The following is a 7,399-nucleotide window of genomic DNA, read 5'->3' as shown; positions in this document are numbered from 1 at the left end:
TAGAAGATGGCCTAGTCAGTCATCATTAGGAAGAGAGGCCCCTTGATCTTGCAAACTTTATATGCCCAAGTACAGGGGAACACCAGGGCCAAGTAGTGGGAGTGACTGTGTAGAGGAGCAGGGCTGGGGGAGTGTATAGGGGACTTTGGATAGCATTTTAAATATAAATGAAGAAAATATCCAATAAAAATATTAAAAAAGAACAACGAAAAAGAAAAAAAAAAGAAATACAGGAGAACACAGGTAAACAGCTAGAAGCCAATAAAGAGGAAACACAAAAATCCCTTAAAGAATTTCAGGAAAACACAATCAAACAGGCAAAGGAAATGAACAAAACCATCCAAAATCTAAAAATGGAAGTAGAAACAATAAAGAAATCACAAAGGGAGACAAACCTGGAGTCAGAAAACCTAGCAAAGCGACCAGGAGTTATAGATGCAAGCATCACCAACCGAATAGAGATAGAAAAAGGAATCTCGGGTGCAGAATATACCATAGAAAACACTGACACAACAGTCAAAGAAAATGCAAAAAGCAAAAAGCTCCTAACCCAAAACATCCAGGAAATCCAGAAAACAATGAAAAGACCAAACCTAAGGATAATAGGTATAGAAGAGAGCAAAAATTCCCATCTCAAAGGGCCAGTAAATATCTTCAACAAAATTATAGAAGAAAGCTTCCCTAACCTAAAGAAAGAGATGCCCAGGAACATACAAGAAGCCTACAGAACTCCAAATATACTGGAACAGAAAAGAAATTTCTCCTGTCACATAGTAATCAAAACACCAAAAGCACTAATTAAAGATAGAATATTAAAAACAGTAAGGGAAAAAGGTCAAGTAACATATAAAAGCAGACCTATCAGAGTTATACCAGACTCCTCACCAGAGGCTATGAAAACCAGAAAATCCTGGGCAGATGTCATACAGACCCTAAGAGAATCCAAATGCCAGCCCAGGCTACTATACCCAGAAAAACTCCCAATTACCATAGACGGAGAAAACAAGATATTCCATGACAAAACAAAATATACACAATATCTTTTCATAAATCCAGCCCTACAAAGAATAATAGATGGAAAACACCACCACGAAGAGGGAAACTACATCGTAGAAAAAAGCAAGGAATTAATCTTTCAACAAACCCAAAACAAGATAGCCACACAAACATAATTCTACCTTTAACAACAAAAATAACAGGAAGTAAAAATCACTTTTCCTTAATATCTCTTAAGATCAATGGACTCAGTTCCCCAATAAACAGACATAGACTAACAGACTAGATATGTAAACCGCATTTTGCTGCATACAGGACACCCACCTCAGTGACAAAGAGAGACCCTACCTCGGAGTAAATGGTTGGAAAACAATTTTTCCAAGCAAATAGTCCCAAGAAACAAGCTGGAGTAACCATTCTAACATCGAATAAAATCGACATTCAACCAAAAGTTATCAAAAAAAAAAAAAAAAAAGACAAGGAAGGACACTTATACTGGTCAAAGGAAAAATCTACCAAGATGAACTCTCAATTCTGAACATCTATGCTCCAAATGCAGGGGCACCCATATTCATAAAAGAAACTACACGGAAGCTCAAAGCACACATCTCAACCCATACAATAATAGTGAGAGACTTCAACATCCCACTCTCAGCAATGGATAGATCCCAGAAACAGAAACTAAACAGAGACAGTGAAAATAACAGAAGTTATTAACCAAATGGATATAACAGATATTTATAGAACATTCCATCCTAAAGGAAAAGAATATACCTTCTTCTCAGCACCTCATGGTACCTTCTCCAAAATTGACAATATAATTGGTCATAAAACAGTTCTCAACAGATACAAGAAGACTAAAATAATTCCATGAACCCTGTCAGATCACCATGGACTAAAACTGGTCTTATATACCAACAAAAACAACAGAAGGCACACATAAACATAAAAACTGAACAATGTTCTACTCAATGATAACTTGGTCAAGAAAGAAAGAAAAAAAATTTAAGGCTTTTTAGAATTTAATGAACATAAAAACACATCATACCAAAACTTATGGGGTACAATGAAAGTAGTGGTAAGAGGAAAACTCATAGCTCTGAGTGCCTCCAAAAAGAAACTGGAGAGAGCTTACAGTAGCAGCTTGACAGCACACCTGAAAACTCTAGAACAAAATGAAGCAAATACACCCAAGAGGAGTAGATGGCAGGAAATAATCAAACTCAGGGCTAAAAGCAAATAGAAACAAAAAGAACTATACAAAGAATCAACAAAACCAGGAGCTGTTTTTTTGAGAAAATCAACAAGATAGATAAACCCTTAGCCAGACTAACCAGAGGGCACAGAGACAATATCCAAATTAATAAAATCAGAAATGAAAATGGAGATATAACAACAGAATATATCTAAAGATTATTATTCTGTTTGTTGAATATTAATGGTTAAAATATTAAAATCATGTTCTACAAATATCATGGAAATATTATCAATAATTATTCTCACTGTACTTGAAATTAGCATTTTCTTGATGGTTGACTTCAAAGAGTTTTTGCTATTTTGAAATTTTTAAAATGTACTTACTGATAAAATAATTTCTCACCTAGAAACACTAATAGCCTTTTTAAAGTAAAATTATAGTTTGACAATGTATACAAATATAAAATGCATTTTAAATACTCTCTCACTATGTCAGGTGGTATCATATAAGGGCTTTTGAATATATTTCTTAATGATTCCTTTTTAACATTTTATGCTATTTTCTATGCTTAATTCTCAAAGAATATTTTGTACATTTTGAAACAATTTTGTATTCAACATTAGATATAGGATTCTCAGCTATGGATAGTATGAAATGTTCATTAATGTTATTATTAGGGTATGAAAGGATATGAATATAAAAGTTGAACAAATTTTTATGTATTATTTAATTCTCAAAATACTCAATATTATTAATATGCTTGATGTATAAATGCATTTGAATAATTAAAAATTAAGGAAAGAAAGAAAAAGGTCAAATAACATATAAAGGCAGACCTATCAGAATTACACCAGACTTCTCACCAGACACTATGAAAGCTAGAAGATCCTGGGCAAATCTCATACAGACCCTAAGGGAACACAAGTGCCAGCCCAGGCTACTACACCCAGCAAAACTCTCAACTAGAATACATGGAGAAACCAAGATATTCCATGGCAAAACCAAATTTCCACAGTATATTTCCACAAATCCAGCCCTACAAAGGATAATAGATGGGAAACACCATCACAAGGAGGGAAACTACACCCTAGTAAAAGCAAGAAAATATTCTTCTTTCATAAATCCCAAAAGAAGATAGCCACACATATATTTTTTTTAAAAAAATCAAAAATAACAGGAAGTAACAATCACTACTCCTTAATATCTCTTAACATCAGTGGACTCAATTCCCCAATAAAAAGACATAGACAAACAAACTGGATATGTAAACAGGACTCAGCATGTTGCTGCATACAGGAAACGTACCTCAGTGGCAAAGACAGACACTACCTCAGAGTAAAGGGCTGGAAAACAAATTTCCAAGCAAATGGTCCCAAGAAGCAAGCTGCAGTAGTCAATCTAATATCAGATAATATCTACTTTCAACATAAAGTTTTCAAAAAGGCTAAGGAGGGACACTTCACAAATATGAAAGTAAATATCTACCAAGAAGAAATCTCAATTTTGAACATCTATGCTCCAAATGCAGGGGCATCCACCCTCATTAAAGAAACTTTAGTAAAGCTCAAAGCACACATTGCACCTCACACAATAATAGTGGGAGACTTTAATACCCCACTTTCATCAATGGACAGATTCTGGAAACAGAAATTAAACAAAGACACAGTGAAACTAACAGAAGTTATGAAACAAATGGATTTAACAGATATCTACAGAACATTTTACCCTAAAACAAAAGGATATACCTTCTCCTCAGTACCTCATGGTACCTTCTCCAAAATTGACCATATAATTGGTCAAAAAACAGGCCTCAACAGATACAAAAATATTGAAATTATCCCATATATCCTATCAGATCACCATGGACTAAGGCTGATCTTCATTAACAACATAAATAATAGAAAGCCAAAGTTGACATGGAAGCTGAACAACACTCTACTCAATGATAACTTGGTCAAGGAAGAAATAAAGAAAGAAATTAAAGATTTTTTTAGAGTTTAATGAAAATGAAGCCACAACATACCCAAACTTATGGGACAGATTGAAGAGTTCATCTTGGAAGATTTTACCTGTGCTGAACATGAAGTGCCCCTCCTTGCCTTTTTTGATAACCTTGGGTTGGAAGTCGATTTTATTCGATATTAGAATGGGCCTGGGTTAGCTGACTGTATAGATCTCCTTGTGATGCCCTTAATCCCTCCAGTTCCCTCAACCCTTCCTCCCACTCTTCAAGAAGACACCCCCCCCCATTGCTCTACCTAATGTTTGACTGTGGGTCTCTATATCTGTTTCCATCAGCTGCTGGATGAAGCCTCTCAGAGGACAATTATGCTAGGTTCCTGTCTACAAGTATAGCAGGAGGTAGTCACATCACCATCTATATCCCCACTGCTAGAAGTCTCAAATAGAGTCACCCCCATAGACTCCACCACAGAAGGATACGTGCTCAATTATGTTCATAGCCAGAAATTAGAAACAACATAGATATACCTGAATTATTGAATAGATGATGAAAATGTAGTACATTTACATAATGAACTACTACTCAGCTATTAAAAACAAAGACATCATAAAATGATAATAAAAATATCATCCTGAGTGAAGTAACCCAGACCCAGAAAGATATGCATGGTATGTACTCACTTTTAAGTGGATATTAGCCATAAAGCACAGGAAAACCATGTTACAATCCACACACCCAAAGAAGATAAATAATAAGGAAGGGTCAAGAGGGGATGCTTGAATCTCACTGAGAAGGGGAAACAAAACAGACATGGGGGTGGGGTAGATGGAAATAGGGGATTGGTTACAGAAGAGAGTGGAGTGGGAATCGGGTGTGGGGAGGAAGGGGAGAAGGCTGAGAGAGAGAAAGGAAATCAATGAAGGGAGGCATCTCTGATTTTACTCATCCTTCATTCATAGAGTTTATTTCCACATAGTGGCACTGCCATCTCTTACAACCTCTCAGGTCTAGACTAAAAGAGTAAATTAAGTAGATAAAGTTAGTTGCTCCACTCTTCCATCTATTTCTGTTTCATCTGTTTTTCTGCTCTCTTCATAGCCAAGGTCTTTACTCCCCTGTCTGTTTTCATCACCTCTCCTCTCTGCAGCTTCTTTGAATCTGAACCAACTGCTTCTCCACCTAACTAGTCAAAGTTTCACCTCTAATTACATCTCGTGAGGTTATTAGTTTCCCGATGAGAATAAATTATTCTACTCTATATTATTAACCACTGTTACTCCATCTTAAAGATACTTTCTCTAGTAATGGAAATTAAAGGCTGCAGAGAAGATTTTTATTTTTAGTCTATGGGCCTTTTAGCCCCAAACATTGTTAGCCATCTATTTTGATAACGTTCTGTTCTCTGCAACCTTAAATAATATATCACATGTGCAAAATAATTCCCAGCACAACACACAGAGCATCATGTTTTAGATACTGAGCAAACCATATGAGGTGCAAGAGGAGCTTCCTAAGTCCCAAACTATGATGCAAATGTGTAGGCAAAGTAAAGCAGTATCTGTGCAATAAACAGTATTGACATTCATACCAAGCTAGAGGAGTCCTAGAGGAGTTGGAGCTAAGGACTCATGAACATCAATTTGCATTAATTGAGTGAGTGTTCATGACATTCAACAATGTCATAATGAAGAAGCTGGCTAGGCCAAACATTGTGTTGGTCTAGAGAGGGAGGGATAGGAGGGTGTTTAGAGAGAGAGAGAGAGAGAGAGAGAGAGAGAGAGAGAGAGAGAGAGAGATCAGCCAGCAAGAGAGCTAGGTAGTCAGTGGCTGTCATGATCCCAGGCTGATGCTCAGATCCAGGGGTGCTGCATTCAAGTCCCATCCAGCAGCTGCAATAAGAGGATTCAGTAGTAGGCTAAGTTATAAAGAAAATCAGGAGCTCAAAGCTATGGGTTTGAGAAACAGTTAGAGGGTCTCCAAGTCAGAATTACAGATATTAAGATGGATTAGGTAAACTAATCTTTATTTTTGCCACATTAATCATCAGTGAGTGGTGGCTAACTAATCAAGTAAAGATACTGTTTGGGTATTTTGTGGACTAAAGTGAGGTTATATAAAGGTCAAGAGTAAATTCTATTTGCAGTTTCATAACATGATAAACTAAATCGTGAAACATGGGCCTTCCTTCTCTTAGGGATTTCTGAAGTAATTGTTAAAGCCACTGCTTTTGAGCATGGAGATGGGTCAGTGGGTTAAGTATTTGCCAATCAAGAGTAAGGACTCTGAGTTGAAATTCCTAGAACCCACATGAAACTGGGAACAGTAATGCATACCTATAACTCCAGTGTTCCAAAGGGTATGTTGTGCCCTGAGTTCACAGGAAACCCAGACGAGCCCAAGAATTGCAAAGTCGGCTGCAACTCGCAAAAGTCTTTTATTTTCAAGTTTGAACTCGGTTTGCCCACCTAGCACTCATTGCATGAATGCTGGCAAGTGACCCTGAGTCCAGAAAACATTGGGTTTATATACAATATAAGAATAGTGTGAATATTTACAGGAAAGGAGAGTAGAGGGTGGAATAATACTGAAGTGGGGTGGGTGCGATAGGGGTTAATAGGTGTCTGTTCAAGGACTAATTTTATGGCCAGTCGTAACTGTCTGTGACCTGACCTCTGTTTACCTTTTACTTTTTCCATGGTCTCCCTTGAGCTTGTTATTTCTCAAGGACAGGCACCAGGAGAGTTATCAGGAGGAGTGTCGGGTGTTGGTTTTTAGAGACACAGAGGCAGTGTCATTCTAATGGTTGGGAAGTGGGAGGGGCTGCTGTAGGACACAGCACAGAAAGGAGCTGTCTGCAAGTAGTGCTGGGGGTGGGATGGGAAACGCAGAGGCAAACTGTCAATACAAAACACTGAAGTGTCTCTTGTGTCAGTAATTCAGGGGTTACAACAGGGAGATGGGAGGCAGGGATACAGGAAGCCACACAAGCTCTTGACCAGCTAGTCTGAATTTCACAGCAGCAAAACCAACAAAGGGACAATGTCTCAAGGTGGAAGGTGAGGGCTCAGAACCAAGGTTGTTCTCTGGCCTCCACACTTGTAATAGAGAGAGACAGAGACAGAGATACAGACAGAGACAGAGAGACAGAGATAAAGACAGAGACAGAGAGACAGAGAAAGAGTGAGATTGAGAAAAAAACATACAGGGTATCTATACAGAAAGAAACTTGTGGGCTGGAGAGA

This window comes from Mus caroli, chromosome X (genome assembly GCF_900094665.2).
Source record: "Mus caroli chromosome X, CAROLI_EIJ_v1.1, whole genome shotgun sequence".
NCBI classification, from domain to species: Eukaryota; Metazoa; Chordata; class Mammalia; order Rodentia; family Muridae; genus Mus; species Mus caroli.
This window is presented reverse-complemented; position numbering follows the sequence as displayed.